We start from the raw sequence: 16,163 nt of genomic DNA, 5'->3' as shown, positions 1-16,163 counted from the left end.
CTGAAGTGATGGTTGTACTGTAAAGTGATGATATTTACCTACAGAGTGATGATATTTAACTGTAAAGTGATGACATTTACCTGTCAAGTGATTACATTTAACTAACTATAAAGTTATATTTCAACGTAAAGTGATGATATGTAACCATAACGTAATGGTATTTAAATAAAGTGATGATATTTAGCTATAAAGTTATATTTCAACATAAAGTGATCATATTTACCATGAAGTGATGACATTTAAGTGATTAACCATAAAATAATGGTATTTACCATAAACTATAAAGTGATGATATGTAACCATAAAATGATGATGTACTACAAAGTTATATTAAATTAAACCATAAAGTGGTGATATTTAACTGTAATGTGATTTTGTGTAACCATAAACTGAGGCTTTAATTGTAAAGTGATGATGTTTAACTATAAAGTGAAGATTATAATTATAAAGTGTTGAAAACTGTAAAATGGTTATATTTAAACATAGAGAGATGTTATTTAACTATAAACTGATGATACTGATGCTATTTAACTGTAAAGTGAACATCTCAAAGCAACCACTTACTCTCCTACTGTAACATCAGGCTCTAGCTGCTCCTAAAAGGAGGAGCTCCATGTTGCCATCACACATCAGGTTTGTTTATGATCTTAATGAGCAGGATGCCCATGCTCACAAGTATAATAGATGGATTCTCATATTGGCCAAGGCCATTAATGAGATGTAAGATCCATAGTACAGATAAATGTCCACCCATTACAATCAGCCAGCTTCCAATTAAGATTTATTAGCTGAGGAGATTCATGTGTCTGGGGTTCACTAATTCGCCAGCAGACTGATGTGTAAATCAAACTCCTAAAGTTCACATGAGCCACACGGACTGCTGCAGAGAGAAAAGAGCATTCACAGCTCAGACATTACTACATTAAATAAAGCTCCACCCACAGACTCTAGTGGGAGACTAATGCACCAACAAGAGAGCAGTGTGAGTGACATGGTATGTAATCTAGCAGAATGTCCCAGGAGATACTTTCACAATCCAAACAAGTCAGCGGGCTGACAACACACAGACCAGCACCGAGAGGCGACACAAAGCTCCCAGGGTTTTATCCACATCGTTTCAGCTGGAACTTTTTCAGAACTGGCAGAAATGTCAAGGTCTTACGAGTCATTTTCCAACTTAATGCACTTTCCCATGCATAGTGACAAGTCCTGATGAATCTGTAAATGTGACAGTTAATAAATGATCTTACCGTGGTTACTACAGGTGGTCGCACTCCCCAGAAAAATACAATAATATATGAGGTAAAAATGTTTAAAGTAACAATCCTACATTCCAGACATCCGGCCGCTTTGTGGAGCCGTCAGGGATAAAGACAGAATTCAGGCAGAGAGAAGAATGTGAAGAGACTTTTATAGATGTAATTTCCAGGGGGAAAAAAATGTACCACTGCCAATACAAAATGATTCAAAACACATGGGACAAGGTTTTATCATCTGTGTGTCATTTTTGTGTTTGCCGTTGCAGATTTCACTCGAATGTCTCAAACAAGGCTGCAGTCAATCCCCCAGAAGTTCATTAGATTAAAGACTTGGGGGTAAAAGAAAACACACACACACACACACACACACACACACACACACACACACACACACACACACACACACACACACACACACAACTCTACTCAATGATACATAAAAAGAACTTTTGCTTGAGAGCTTGTTTTCACTGTGGATTGGTCTTTACAGTGTTCATGCAGCATCAAGAGCTCATCCATATTGATGAAACACAAGATGGGCCAAGTGTAATGGACTGGATCCACTCTGATGTACTAAGTGGCTAGACGGCTGGCTCTGTGTGTGTGTGTGTGTGTGTGTGTGTGTGTGTGTGAAAGGCTGGTGGTCTGCTCTGTGTGCATACAAGGGGTTCCAGGACATGTAGGTAAATCAAGTTCATTGCAAAGCCCTTAAAGGGTTAGGGTGCAACATTTACAAGGCCTCTGCTGCAGATCCTCCACACCTCTAGTTATCCCAGAGAAAACACACTAAAAACTAAATGGACTGAGCCTGGTCACAGTTTTCTTTTCCATATCTGATCAGAATTATAGGGATGCACGATAAACATGTCACAAAGGTTGCTGAAATGCGATGAGTTTTATTTACCGGCACTCCTCATACCTGTAACCTGAGCTACACCGCTAGACGCTACATAACAACAACAACAACAACAAAGGCGGACTTCCGTCCATGCGGCATCAATCTGCATATTTGTACTGACATGACTCATGTTTAGTCGACTTAACATGTTTGGAGTTAGTTTACAGCGGCGAAGCTTTGAGCTGTTCTTCTTTGTTTTTATTGTATTTGTGTGGCAGTGTTACAGCGCCACTACAGGCCTGGTGTATGTACTACACCCTATTGAGTCTTTTTTAGAAAGACACAGGAACTGTATGGTTAATAGAGCTGCATCAATTCATTGATTAATCGAACAGTAATTGATTATTAAATTAATTGTCAACTGGTTTGTTAATCGAACAATCGGTTTGGGTAGTTTTTTAAGAAAAGAAAGAAAAAAAGTCAAAATTCTCTGATTTCAGCTTAAATATGATATGATGTGAATATTTCTGGTTTCTTTGTTCCTTTATGACAATAAACTGAGTCTCTCTTTGGTTTGTGGACAAAACAAGACATTTGAGGACGTCATCTTATGGTTTGGACATTTTTCAATATTTTTTAACTAATGAATTAATTGTTTACATAATCGACAGATTCATCGATAATGAAAATAATCGTTAGTTGCAGCCATAATGGTTAATATGCACACCTGAATATTTGCTTATTTATCGCAAGTCATATCTTCATCGCAATACTTAACAGTGTCATCATCGCACATTGGACATTTTGCTGATATCGTGCAGACCTAATCAGAATCTTACTGAATGACAGTCCACATTGCAAGTGATCAGATCTGCATGTGTCCATATTTAGTGCGTTTTATCCACATTGGTGGACAACAGGATATGCCACACTACGCTAGAGTGAAACAGGGCGTTTGGTGCAGTGAACCAGCGATGCATGGTGAGGAGGTTCGATGATGAAATGTGGCACGAGAGCAGACGTAATGATTTGTACTCTGACTTCAACAGGTGTCGGTCTCTCTGGAACTATGGCGTTGTTGTTGTTGTTCAAGAAGACATTTCAAATCCTCTTTGAGCAACCAAGCTGTTCACATTGATGCTGATCTGTACAAAGCCCATCAGAATGTGGTTTTTGGCAGTTCACAAAACTAGATACAATCTGGTTATGCTAAAAGCAGAGAGTGGCTGTGTGAACAAGGCTTCAAGTGGCACAGTGGACAAACAGCTAAACGTGTAATGTGACGACAAAAACAAAACAACCAGATTCTAAGCCCAGCTCCTATAGCTGGTCCACCAGCAGCAACGTGAAACCAAACTATACTGTCAGAACAATGTCCTCACAGAAGGGTCAGTCGGTATCTCTGGGCAGTTCCAGCTGTCTGTCTGTTGTTCAACACTCCCACAGACCAAAAAAGCACATTTCAGTTTCCACTAATCCAGTGAAGGTGCTGGTGATTCTCTCATCCTTCAGCTGCAGATGATCTCCAGAGCAGCACTTCCAAGACTGACTTCATCAAAAATGATCTATAGATGATTACATTTTTCGGGCTTCTACTGTCGTGGTTGCTGCCTTGTGCTACAAACCATTGTAATTCTCCCTCAGTCTTCATTGTGTTGCGTGAACGAAGGACCAACGCTCTCTTCAATGTCTGACTGGACTTTTATTGCCTGTACAACAACATGGAAACCCACTGGTCAGTCACGTATCACCATGACAATCTCTCCCCACAGCTCTACAGAAAAGTGTTTGTTTAGCCTACGAGCAAGAAAACCTAAACGTCTAACAAAGTAAAACCAATTTGGCACATTCAAGTACAGTAAGTGCAACGCAGTTGCCACTTTCTGTCATCTGGATGAACATAATATCATGTTAAATGTGCTATTGCATTATGTTATTTTGACAGTTTTAATATAACACTGTTCTTGTGTAACCTATACGCACAATCCTCTCATACTAGCATTGTGCTAACGTCACAGCCAGTATTTCTGTGCTGAGGAGAGGCCTGTCAACCAGTGAGCATCCACATTGTACAACCATAAATATAATTGGCTGTTATAGAGGCAAGCGGAATCAACAACAAAACTGTGTTACACATACGAGATTGTACCATACCATTTCGCCGCACTGTAGCGGGGCAATCTGCTTTTTCTGTAAGAGCCACAAACCAGTGGAATACCTTACCTGAAGCCGTAAAGAGCAGTAGCTCTCTCAGAGTCTTCAAATCTAACCTAAAAAATCTGTTAAAAGCTAAACAAAAGCCAACATAACCCTACAACTAAGACACCAGTGATAAACATCTGATATCTTTCCCTCAAGATCAAAATCTGATGTTTTCCACCTGAATATCCACTTTCTCAAACAATTATCAGGTTAAAATGGGTTTTTAATGCACACTAATAGCTCCAGTCTTATTGGAATGCAATTACACTGTCTCGGTGGGCGTGTCTTGAAGTACTCACTGGTCTACTGGGCTAACGAAGAAGCGTATTCAAGTGATCCAGAGAGACAGAGAGCTTCAGTAACAGAAACTCAATGACAAAGAGTCAGAGGGGGAGAGAGCCAAACTAAAAAAAGGAGAAGGGTAAAAAAAAAGAAAAAGGGCAACAACATTCCAGTGCAGTGTTTGGTATTGTGCAAGCTCTGGGAGAGTAGTTGCAGTCTGGCCTGGGAACGAGCCAGAGCCGCCCGCTGGCCCCCAGACAAACACCAGCAGAGTGGCAAAGCAGGCGCAGCCACATGTGTGGGAGTGTGTGTGCACGGAGAAACATATCTATGGACTCTTGTACAAAACACTCCAAAAAAATCTTTTTTATTTTTTTTGTCCCCCCACAAATAAATATCACCAAGTTGGGAAAATATGACACCTACTTAGTGGGAAACTCATTATGTAATACTAGTACTAGTTAAGTTTTTGAGTCTCAAAACACCTCTGCTGTAAGACTGTCTATCAAATTCAAAAGTGTCATTTGTTTTAGGTTTTTTTTTCTTGTTTAATAAAGCTTTAAAGCACACAGGAGTGTTTGCAGGAAGCTGCAGCGTCAGCAGGGACTGGATACGAAAATACCAATGAATAATATATGGTGCTCACCCTTAAGATATAATGTACTATAACAGCATGTAATACAATACATCATCGTACCAGACTAACCCTGTTAAACATGGCTATTATATGATCTGTAACAACTTGACCCACTAAAGAGATACTTATACTTGTCTGCTTGATTTTTTTTATATCGGACATTTATAATGGAAGTAACTGATGTCACTGAACATGTCCTGTTGAAAGTAAACACAAACACTCTGCTGATGTTTTTGCAGAGATAACAGACTGGTTACAGATGCATAACTTCAGTCTGATCACATCAATTCCAAACAGGAACACAATGTTCTCTGTATCACAGGAAAATCTCCCTGCATGCGGCCTCGGTGCGCACAAATTCCTTGTCACTGGAGCAGGTAAAAATGTGCAACATGATCATCACAGATCGGAGACTTGGCTCTGTCCTTTTTTAGTTTTTTTTTTTCTCGGAGAGCTGTTTGTCTCGAGGATAAAAAAACAAAAAAAACATCTCAGCTGTCCAAAGTTATGTGCAAATCTTATGGTAGATTTTTCCCCCTCAACAACACTACTCCAGAAATCCCTAGTGGTGGCAAAACTACAGAGGGCACATAAAAAAAATAAAAAGAGAGAGAGAAAAAGAGACCTTAAACATAAACCACAAAGAAAACGGTCCGGAGGACGGCGGTAAAACAGATCAGTAGTGTGCTCAGTGTGAAACCCACAGGCGGTTCAGTTTCCCCTGGTCAAACAAGAGCCACGCTTCTTTCACCATGTTTATTAACTTATTGCGTGAGATGTCAGGCGGGAAAATGCATTGGGAGCTTGGTCCACTGCCGTGTTAATGTGCTGGTCATGGGAAGAGGACACGTTTCTTCTACAGTTTGTACGCACAAAATGAAACAGGCAAACCTTGAATATCTTGCACACAACTGCAGAAGTGTAGCAGGTCTGTATTAATGTACAATCCGGCTGTCCGTCTATAAATAACAGGCATGTCATCGTGAGATTTTTTTCTTCTCTCTCGCACAGTTTTTTCCTCTTTTCACCAACATGGCCACACTCAACGCACACACTAACTCTAGGGCTACTGCAATTAGTCACTATAAACGACAATCTGGACTATAAACATCAGTCAACCTCAGTGTTTTAGATTGACAAATCATTTCCATATTTATTTGCACACACACAAACACACACTAGGAGCCAACAGCAGAGCAGAAAGGCAGCAGCGGACGGCGTGGGGTGAGGTAGAGATAACTGAGGATTACTGGAGCTGTTGACAGCTATTAATGAACTTTATGTTCATTTAAGCACAAAAATGTCTAATAAGAATTTTATCAAATCAAATGTTCAACATGCAAATAACACAAAAAACATATTTCCGTCTATTTTGTCTACACTCTTCTGTGGTTTTTTCCACAGAGCAAAATCAAGCTGGTTAAGATAACATCAAAGTGTTAGGAGAAGCTACAGTTAAAGCTGTAATGTGTGTCCAGCTGATTATCTCATGAATTTTAAAATATGGCAACTAATCCTGCTCAGGATGTGAATGTGTAGAAAGAACCAGTAATAGTGTGAGCTGGGTCAATAAGGATTTGGATGGGTGAAATATAAAATACCCACTTAGTCGTAGTGTTAGTGACATCATGGTGTGTCATTCAGATGCTCTGTATATTTGATCAAATTGGAAAATTGGCCCATTGCCATAATCCCTATAGTTTTTTTTATAGTTATGTTTCCCTCATCAAATACACAATCCAACAACTCCACAACGCTCTGGTGGACAAGTTGTGAGCTGCACATTCACCACGCTATGAGATAATAACACAACGTTACCACACAGAGTTGTTTTAGAGGGAAATACAGAGACTGATGATGAAAAACTGTCCCCAACGGGAACGAATTGAATTTGAATTTACCTGGAAAACGTTGTGTTATTATCTCATAGCGTGGTGAATGTGCAGCTCACAACTTGTCCACCAGAGCATTTTGGAGTTGTTGGATTGTGTATTTGATGAGTTTGATGAGGGGAAACCAAGAAATCCCATTTGCCTCCGTAGTGTAGCTCTGAGCAGCTCACGGCTCTGCTCCGCCGTTCTAAAAACATCTTGCACCGACAATTAAAGGTAACAAACCTACTCCTAGAACTATAGGGATTATGGCAATGGGCCAATTTGCCAAAATGTTGAACTATCCCTTTAAACAAGTCATCATTTGTGGCTGTCACACACTCGTTCACTCTCACTCTCTCAGTGTGACTCTCCACTCGGGTGTAAACCTGACAGTGATCAGCCAGAGGCAGGTCGCTGATGACTGAAGAGCTCATCAAGCTTTTTCTCACCCCTCCTCCTCCTCCTCCTCCTCCTCCTCACTAACTACCCCCCCCTCCCCCTCCTCCTCTTCCTCCCCCTCCCCCTCCTCCTCCTCCTCCTCACTAACTACCCCCCACCCCCACCCCCACCCCCCTGTCTCCTCCCTCTATCAGAACAGAGGCAACCAGGACATACTGTATGCAGGGTAGCATATTAAGCATCATCACACTGCCAGTGAAGCAGTCGACCAGCAGCAGTTGGGATGAAAGAAGAACTCTTCTGGCTTTCAAACTGCATCACACTTGACACACACTTGCCAGAGCTGCCTGCACTAGTGTAGGCAGCCGCTTCACTTCCTGTCAACAAATACACTTCTGTTGTGTTTGTATTTTTTGATATTTTACATTTCCTTCTGTCAACTGTTTTGCTTTTTGCTCCGTTCAAGGTCTAAAAATTGCAGCGCGTCCGAGGGAAAGTCGGTCGTGGTTAAAAAATAATAATGCAAAGCCTTGACAGGCTGTCAGAGCTATAACCTAGTACAATATCTGTTCAGATCAGATTTGCTGTAATGATGATATCTTGAAATATTAATGTACAGAGCCAATCCAACCATTAGTCCTAAGAGAAAATGAACATATAGGCAGAATATATAGGAAGCCACAAAAGACAGAAACAGCCTCAAGACAAATCTGAAGCTGCTGGAAAAACTCGTCCTACTTTCTTCCAAGAACAATCGTGTGTTTCTGCTACAGTGTTCAACTCAGACAGAGAGAACACGCTCGATAACGCTTTGCAATTACCACCAGTAAAAAGAAAGTGTGCTTTTTTGTGAGCGTAGGAATTCTCCTCCCTTTTTTTTCCCATGGTGCTGTTGGACTGCGTTAGGCTGATGGTGATGGGGGACAGACTTTATTTCACTAATGATTTAACCAGGGCTTTGTCTGTTTCTCTGGAGGACGGCTGTGTTAATCCACAAATCTGGCTGCGCTTTGGAAAACATTCACAGCTGTCTTCTACTGTCGGATGACATCCAGGGGTTCCTTTTTCAAATGTGACTCTGATGAAAAACAAAACAAAAATCTCAATAGGAAGATATGACACAATACATTCACTGTGCTACTTTAAGAGTTTGGACTGGACTAAAGGTCAACTACGACAATTTGGCATCAGCTGTATCTTAGAGCTCGACAGCAAGTAAAGAAAACCCAGACTGACAGATGTTCACAGCTGTGCAGTCTGACCTACATCATAGAGAAGGTGAGGAGACATTTACAGAGGGGTCAGACAAGAGGAGACCCCCACCCAGAGGAGACCTCCATCCAGGGGAGACCTCCACCCAGAGGAGACCCCCACCCAGAGGAGACCTCCACCCAGAGGAGACCTCCACCCAGAGGAGACCCCCACCCAGAGGAGACCTCCATCCAAACAGCCTCGCTAACAAACATGTCCAACCAGGCCACCGTAGTTGACTGGATTTCTGTCTCTTCGCGGCTCTAAACAAGGTGATGATGAAAAGGTGTGGGCCAAGAAACGACTGCTGGCATCAAGAGCTGGGAAGGCAACGCCGCATCATCCAATTACACTGAACACAACCCCCCCCCCCCCCCCCCCACTCCTCACTGAACACCCCCCCCCCCCCCTGCTCTTCACTGCCAAGTGCAAAACAAAGCGAAAGCAGCAGAACCTAATGGATGCTGGAGAAGCAGAGGGAGCGTGTTTAATGGCGGCGTCCTACGCCACCGTCGCCTCAGGTGAAACGCACCGGGGACAAAGACCAGCAGCTTCCTGGGAGTCGAAGCCTTCAAAGACGGAGCGGGAGGTGTGTGTGTGTGTGTGTGTGTGTGTGTGTGTGTGCTTTGTATGGCGGCTCGTAAAAAAAAAAAAATAAATAAAATAAATAAAAAGCTCTAGTACCTCTGCCTTAGCCGGAGCAGCATTTCATCCTCCTCACCTCCTCCTCCAGTCGGTGAATGTGTGTGAAATCGAGCCTGACGAGTCTCATAAAAAAAAAGAAACCTCTCAGAAAGAAGATTTCATACTTCCTGCTTGTGAGGAGGAGTTCTGCTGCCAGCCAGTGATGGCTGCTCGCTACATTTGCATGTTTTTGTTTTGTTTTTCTCATTGGTATGATGGTGGGATGACAAATATGTAGTTTCAGCTTCAGTGTCACAATGTACACATGTAGATTCATCATCAGTCCCCTCCCTCAGGGAAGTTTCAAGAATGATGGCAACCTCATAATCTATATCAGGGCTGGCCTTTTTTCTTAATCCCCATGATTATTCTGCGAAAATCAGCACAGTTTCCTTTAACTACAGTAAAGATTTTTGTTCCCTTGGAGCACTTCTCTCCCTCAGGCATCCAAAATAAAAAAAAGCAGAAGATGTTGTTTGTCAGCCCTACTGTGAAACACAAAGACAAAGACAAAGACAAAGACAAAGACAAAGAGAGCTCTCTGGTGTTCCTTTGTAAAAGGTCAAGTACGGCACACACAGTATCTACTGTTATTACACGCAGTCACATCTGTGGAGACTGAGCACAGACTCAGACTCAGGAGTGTTGAGACACAACAACAACACAATGGCTGCTCTTCTACCCAGCTGGCACTCAGACATATGGAAACAAAGATCACTAGACAGACAGCAAGTCAATGACAGAGTCTCACAACAGAAAAGGTAGAATATCTGGACCAGGATCAGTAGACTACAGTATGGTTGATGTGACAGTGTTACTCTGCACCTGTTGTGAAGCAGCGGCACCTGCAGCAGACAAAGTTAGAGATGAGGGTGGTGCAAGTGGTCAGAAACACAACTGTTAGGGTTCACAGCTTGTTGTGCTGCCCCCTGACCTTTGACCTTTAGAGCCCTGTTCTTGTGGCAGTGTGCTGGAACAACCAGGACCAGCAGCACGCTGACAGTTGGCTCATTTCTTCACCCTGAGATCACTGATTCCTTCAGTATCTTTAACCACAGCTGCTTTCTGCTGTACTGCATGTGAGAGGCTTCTCTGTTTCACAGCAATAAGGGCATTGTCAATGTATTCATGTATTTATTAATGTATGTGTATATTTATTAATCATTACAGCCTCAGGTTTGTATTACACTTCACCAAGGCTTTTGCAATTTGCACAACTGCACATGCACGAACCAAAATAGCAGGTGATGTTGGAGAGACTGAAGACCTCCCACTGTGCTTTTTATTTAGTTAGCATGGTTAACATAGGCCCCTTAGTTTATACCATCTTTATTATTGTTTTCATTTAATTATTTAAACTTCTGATAGTATTAAATTAATGTTTATTTTTTGTCAAAGATCAATTCAAAGACCGTTTAGCCCGGTTGGTAGAGCAGGCGCCCCATGCAGAGGCTACAGTCCTCGCCGCAGCCTGACTCCACCCTTTGCTCTCTCCACTACTACACTATGGATTAAAGGCAAAACGCCTTTGAAAAGATCAATTCAAAAATCATTAAAGGGATAGTTCAACATTTTGGCAAATTCGCCCTTTGCCATAATCCTAGTCATAGGAGTACAGGTTCATTACCTTTATTTGTCAGTGCATGTTGTTTTAAGAGAGAGGTGCATGCGGCACACAATACTTTCGGTTTTCCCGAAATACACAATCCAACAACTCTAAAACACTCTCGTGGACATGCTATGAGATAATAACCTAGAATTATGTAACATTATGACGCAAATACTCGCATTTTTGAAATCACTCCGCCAAGCAGCCGTCAGTGTAGTTTCCGGCTCCATCTGGTGCTATTACGTTATTATCTCATAGCGTGGTGAATGTGCAGGTCACAACTTCTCCACCAGAGCGTTTTGGAGTTGTTGGATTTAAGGAAAATCAAAAGCACCGTGTCTTGTCCTCCCCGCCTCTCTCTCAAAACAACATGCACCGACAAATAAAGGCAATTGATGTTCTCCTATGACTACCGTATATGGATAATGGCAATGGGCGAATTTGCCAAAATGTTGAGCTATCCCTTTAAGCTTTAATCATGTTGCAGGCACCGTTCACATACAGTTCCACCACAAGCATGAGCTGTAGTGCAGCTTTTCAACTCATTTTAATATTTAGGGTGCTGTGCTTTTATTACAGTACATGACTTTACATCACGTATAGATGGAATACTTTAGTTTTTACACTAACAGGCGAACAATAGGGCCTAGTGCCTGGAGCAGCCTGTCAGTCACTAAGCTGGGAACACTGTCTCCGTCCACACACACACACACACACACACACGTGTTTTGATTTAAAGAAAGTCTTGCTGTGCTGATAGCAGAGTGCTGTGGCAGTGCAGAGAGGAGAATCAGCAGAATAATGAACACAGCTTGAGAGACTAATCACAGCACGACTCGGTCCTCAGGGAGTTACCAGACTCCTTTGGCATCAACTTTAACAGTCACCCAAAGAAAAAAAAGAAATGTATCTTTGCAATTCAAAACAGTCTGGCAAATAAAGCCACAGAGAGGCATCGACTGCAGAGGGTTTGGTAAGGCATTCATTCAAGTGTGCATGCTGCATGGCCTAACTAAACAACCATTAAAAGACCATGACGCCATGAGAGGAACACAGATGGAGAGACACACACACACACACACAGTATACTCACACACACACAAAGTACACACACACACACACACACACACACACACACACACACCAAGTATACTCACAGTGCACTGAATCAAGCAGCAGCAGCAGCAGCAGCAGCAGCAGTCATGAGTCCAGGCTGGTGAAGCGGAGAGCACCGACTGCTGGAACCTGAAGAGGACGAGAGAAAAACAGAGACTGTTAGAGAAACTAAAATGTATGAGAGTGTGAGAGAGAATGAATGGGGGGGTGGGGGGGGGGGGCAGAAGAAAGTACAACAGAGAGAAGAAGAGGGAGCGTTTTGTTAGTTCGCCCCGAGGCACATCTTTTAACATCGTGGCTCGTTTTCAGAGCAAGTCATTGTTCTGGCATGATGTTACAGAACAGATACCAGATTTAATGCCACATTTAACACTGGGGTAAATTCATCTCAAAAACATACAGACGTTATTAGACTCAGATGGGCCCGGAGGTTTTGTTCTAGGCAGCGATCACTGCTTCTGAGACCCATCGCAGGCTAAACACCATTTACCAAGACAAGTCTGATCGTCATAGGGACCGTGGTGATGGAGTTTCAAGGTCACAAGCATCTGATAAAATTGGGTTTGTTTACTGTATTTCAGCTGTTACTTATATGCATTATCAGCACACACATACATTATTTTTTATTATTACGCGGCTCTATTAAAGGGATACTTCAACATTTTGGCAAATTGGCCAATTGCCAGTCTTAGCAGTAGGTTTGTTACCTTTAATTGTCGGTGCAAGCTACTTTTAGAATGGCGGAGCAGAGCCGTGAGCTGCTCAGAGCTACGCTACGGAGGCTAATGGGATTTCTTGTTTTCCCTCATCAAATACACAATCCAATAACTCCAAAACACTCTGGTGGACAAGTTGTGACCTGTACATTCACCACGCTATGAGATAATAACACAACGTTACCACACAGAGTTGTTTTGGAGGTAAATGCAGAGACTGCTTGCCGAAAAACTGCCCCAAAATGCTGAACTATCCCTTTAAATGCTGTATTCTAAATGGGTAATCATTGCATTCTAAGGTCTGTTATTTGTGTATAAGCAGGAACGTCGCTCTCATCGGCGCTGGCGATTGTTACCTTTCCATTAGGCTGCTGCTTCAGAAAAATAGAAAAAGACATGTGAGATTGAAACCTTCATTCATGACTAACGGTTGACGATTCCCCAGAGAAGTTACAGATCGCTCTCGTAAAGCGGTGTGTGTGGTAATTACGACGACTTGTAATTGTGAAAATGTTGTTCAGCATGAGAAAAACACAGACATTACTTTTAACAACACCAACGAAGTCCCATCCCTCCGTCTCAGTTGACTATCTGTGGCAACATCCAGTTTAAAGTGAGTTATAAATTAGGGATGCTCCGATCGATCGGCCGCCGATCGTTATCGGCCGATATTGCCCCTAAACGGGATGATCGGTGGGCTCTCAAAGTGCAGATCAGAAAAACCGATTATTAATTTTTAATTTTTTTTTTAATTTTTTTTTTTTTTTTAATTTTTTTTATTATTATTATTTTTTAGAAGTTATCATTTCGCTGTGTGCATGTGGAGCCCCCACTCCGAACTGAAAATACCGGGTTCAGCCGCGCTAGAGCGAAGTGGGAGTGGGGGAGAAAGCAAGAGGGACAGATCTGCAGCGTGCGTTTCAAGCCACAATGCAGAGTGTAAACAACGTCACCAGGTTCAGCACCATGGACAACTGCATGTGGGGTGGGGGGGGGGGGCTGAGACGAATTGACTGCCTTATTACCTCAAATAAACAAGCTCGCCGTATTTCCTCAAATAAAAGCTGGGACACCGGTATTCAATTAATAGCCGGGGCTTTGTATAAACGAGCAAAGGCAGGGCGGGTCAAAAAAAAAAAAACTCCGTCGCCTGGAACACTGACGATAGCGTATATGATCAGAAACTCTTTCAACTTGTGTGTGGACTGTCTGTGAAGACTGACGGGAGTGAAGCTGATCTCTCCTCTGCTTCAGAGAGGGACAGTCTTGCACTGTCGGACAGCAGGACTCTGCTCCGTGTCCGGGTCCCGGTCGGGACGGGAGATGGACCGCAGCACACGCTGTGAATATGCTGTTGACTTGAATGGGAGTGACGCGCTACAGCGCAACAGAGAGCCAGGTCCGACAACGCAGCAAGGAGAACAACACGTGAAGAAGATGAAGATGAGCTATTGAACGATGAGGAGGGATTTAGAAATAAAAGTCCCCCTCAGATAAAAGCCTGTCCCAATAAAGGCCAGTCGACTAGGAGTTTAGTTTGTGCTAAGGTTATTTATGGACGATTTGATTTTGAAGCCTTTTTTTGCCTCACTTGGGGAGTAGCTAAGGCAAGTAAATTAAGTAAATTTTATTTATTTTTTATTTTATTTCATCTATTGCTCTTGACAGGGCATAAAGATCTTGATTGTATTATTTATTTTAGTACAAATGGTTTTACCACTTTAAGTGGTGCACAAATACAGGACATTGAGGATTATTATTATTATTATTATTATTATTATTATTATTATTATTATTATTATTATTATTATTATTCTCCCATCCATTTTGTGATCGGTGATCGGTATCGGTATCGGCAGATTTGTGATTCCTGTGATCGGTGATCGGATCGGCACCCAAAAATGCTGATCGGAGCATCCCTATTATAAATAACAGTTTTAATGGACTCGCCGCTGATCAGCTGTTTCCACGCAGACTTAGGTTGTTCAATCGCTGCAGGCATTTTTTTTCAGAGGCAATTTATAGATCAATAAGTTCACATTGTAACCACAAATGTGTACAGTATCTTATTTATTTCATGAGTAAGTAGCTGTGTAATGAGCAGGATAATGTAGAGCAGGTTGTTATAGAAACACAAACCCCCTTCAGGATGGATAGAGCCCCGACGCTAAATAATCATATTAGTCTCTTTAACCGTGCTGTATGTGCCTACTGTTTAAATGTGAGAACATGCCTGATAGTAATAATCTATTGTCTCACTGGGTGCAGAGCTGCACGTCGTTTGGTCTGGACTAATGAAAATGACTCTCCAGTGAAGTAGCATCGTTACACAAATAGATGCAGGGACACACTCCAGAGGAACCCCATGTTCACACAACACACACAATATCAACTGCATTTGTTGAATCTTGTAGTGACTGTGTGTGGTTGTGTGGTTGGAGTTTTACCAGTCAAACATGTTCTTATCATCATGTGGATATTACACTTGTCACTGCCACTGTATCAGGTTTGACATTGTAAATATACGTATACAGTGGCACGCACAAGTTTAGGAGCCCCTGGTCCAAATTTATCTTAATGTGAACAGTTGAGCAAGTGGAAGATGTTTCATGTTTAACTTTATGCCTTTTGGAGATCATTTCATCTTCCATTTAAAGGGATAGTTCAACATTTTGGCAAATTTGCCCATTGCCATAATCCCTATAGTTTTAGGAGTAGGTTTGTTACCTTTAATTGTCGGTGCATGTTGTTTTTAGAACGGAGGAGCAGAGTCGTGAGCCGCTCAGAGCTAATGGGACTTCTTGGTTTCCCTCATCAAATACACAATCCAACAACTCCAAAACGCTCTCGTTGACCAGTTGTGATCTGCACATTCACCACGCTGTTACGTAGATAATAACAGAACGTTATGAGACAGAGTCGTTTTAGAGGCAAATGCAGAGACTGCTCGCTGGAAAACTGCCTTCAACAGGAACGCACATCAGCTGTTTTACATGAATTTCCCTCTAAAACAACTCTGTGTGGTAACGTTGTGTTATTATCTCATAGCGTGGTGAATGTGCAGGTCACAACTTGTCCACCAGAGCGTTGTGGAGTTGTTGGATTGTGTATTTGATGAGTTTGATGAGGGAAACCAAGAAATGGGCCAATTTGCCAAAATGTTGAACTATCCCTTTAACTGTTCACATTAACAGAAATTTTGACCAGGGGTGCTCAAACTTTGCACGCCACTGTACACACACAGTTCAGTGAAAGAACATGCTAGCATCTCTTCAGTGTGTGTCCTGCCTGGACAG

General features: G+C 42.1%; 1 protein-coding gene across 1 annotated transcript in view; it reads right to left on the bottom strand.

Annotated features, from left to right (window-relative positions):
- The window catches only part of peak1 (pseudopodium-enriched atypical kinase 1), a 144,976-nt gene that overhangs the window by 55,415 nt on the left and 73,398 nt on the right, over positions 1-16,163 (bottom strand). The window contains exon 3 of the mRNA XM_085778533.1: positions 12,193-12,280. The gene's annotated coding sequence lies outside the window, so the exon portion shown is untranslated. The remainder of the gene's footprint in view (positions 1-12,192; positions 12,281-16,163) is intronic.

The sequence above is a fragment of the Trachurus japonicus genome, chromosome 6, assembly GCF_045865225.1.
Source record: "Trachurus japonicus isolate A0001 chromosome 6, Traja_1.0".
NCBI lineage: Eukaryota > Metazoa > Chordata > Actinopteri > Carangiformes > Carangidae > Trachurus > Trachurus japonicus.
This window is presented reverse-complemented; position numbering and strand designations above follow the sequence as displayed.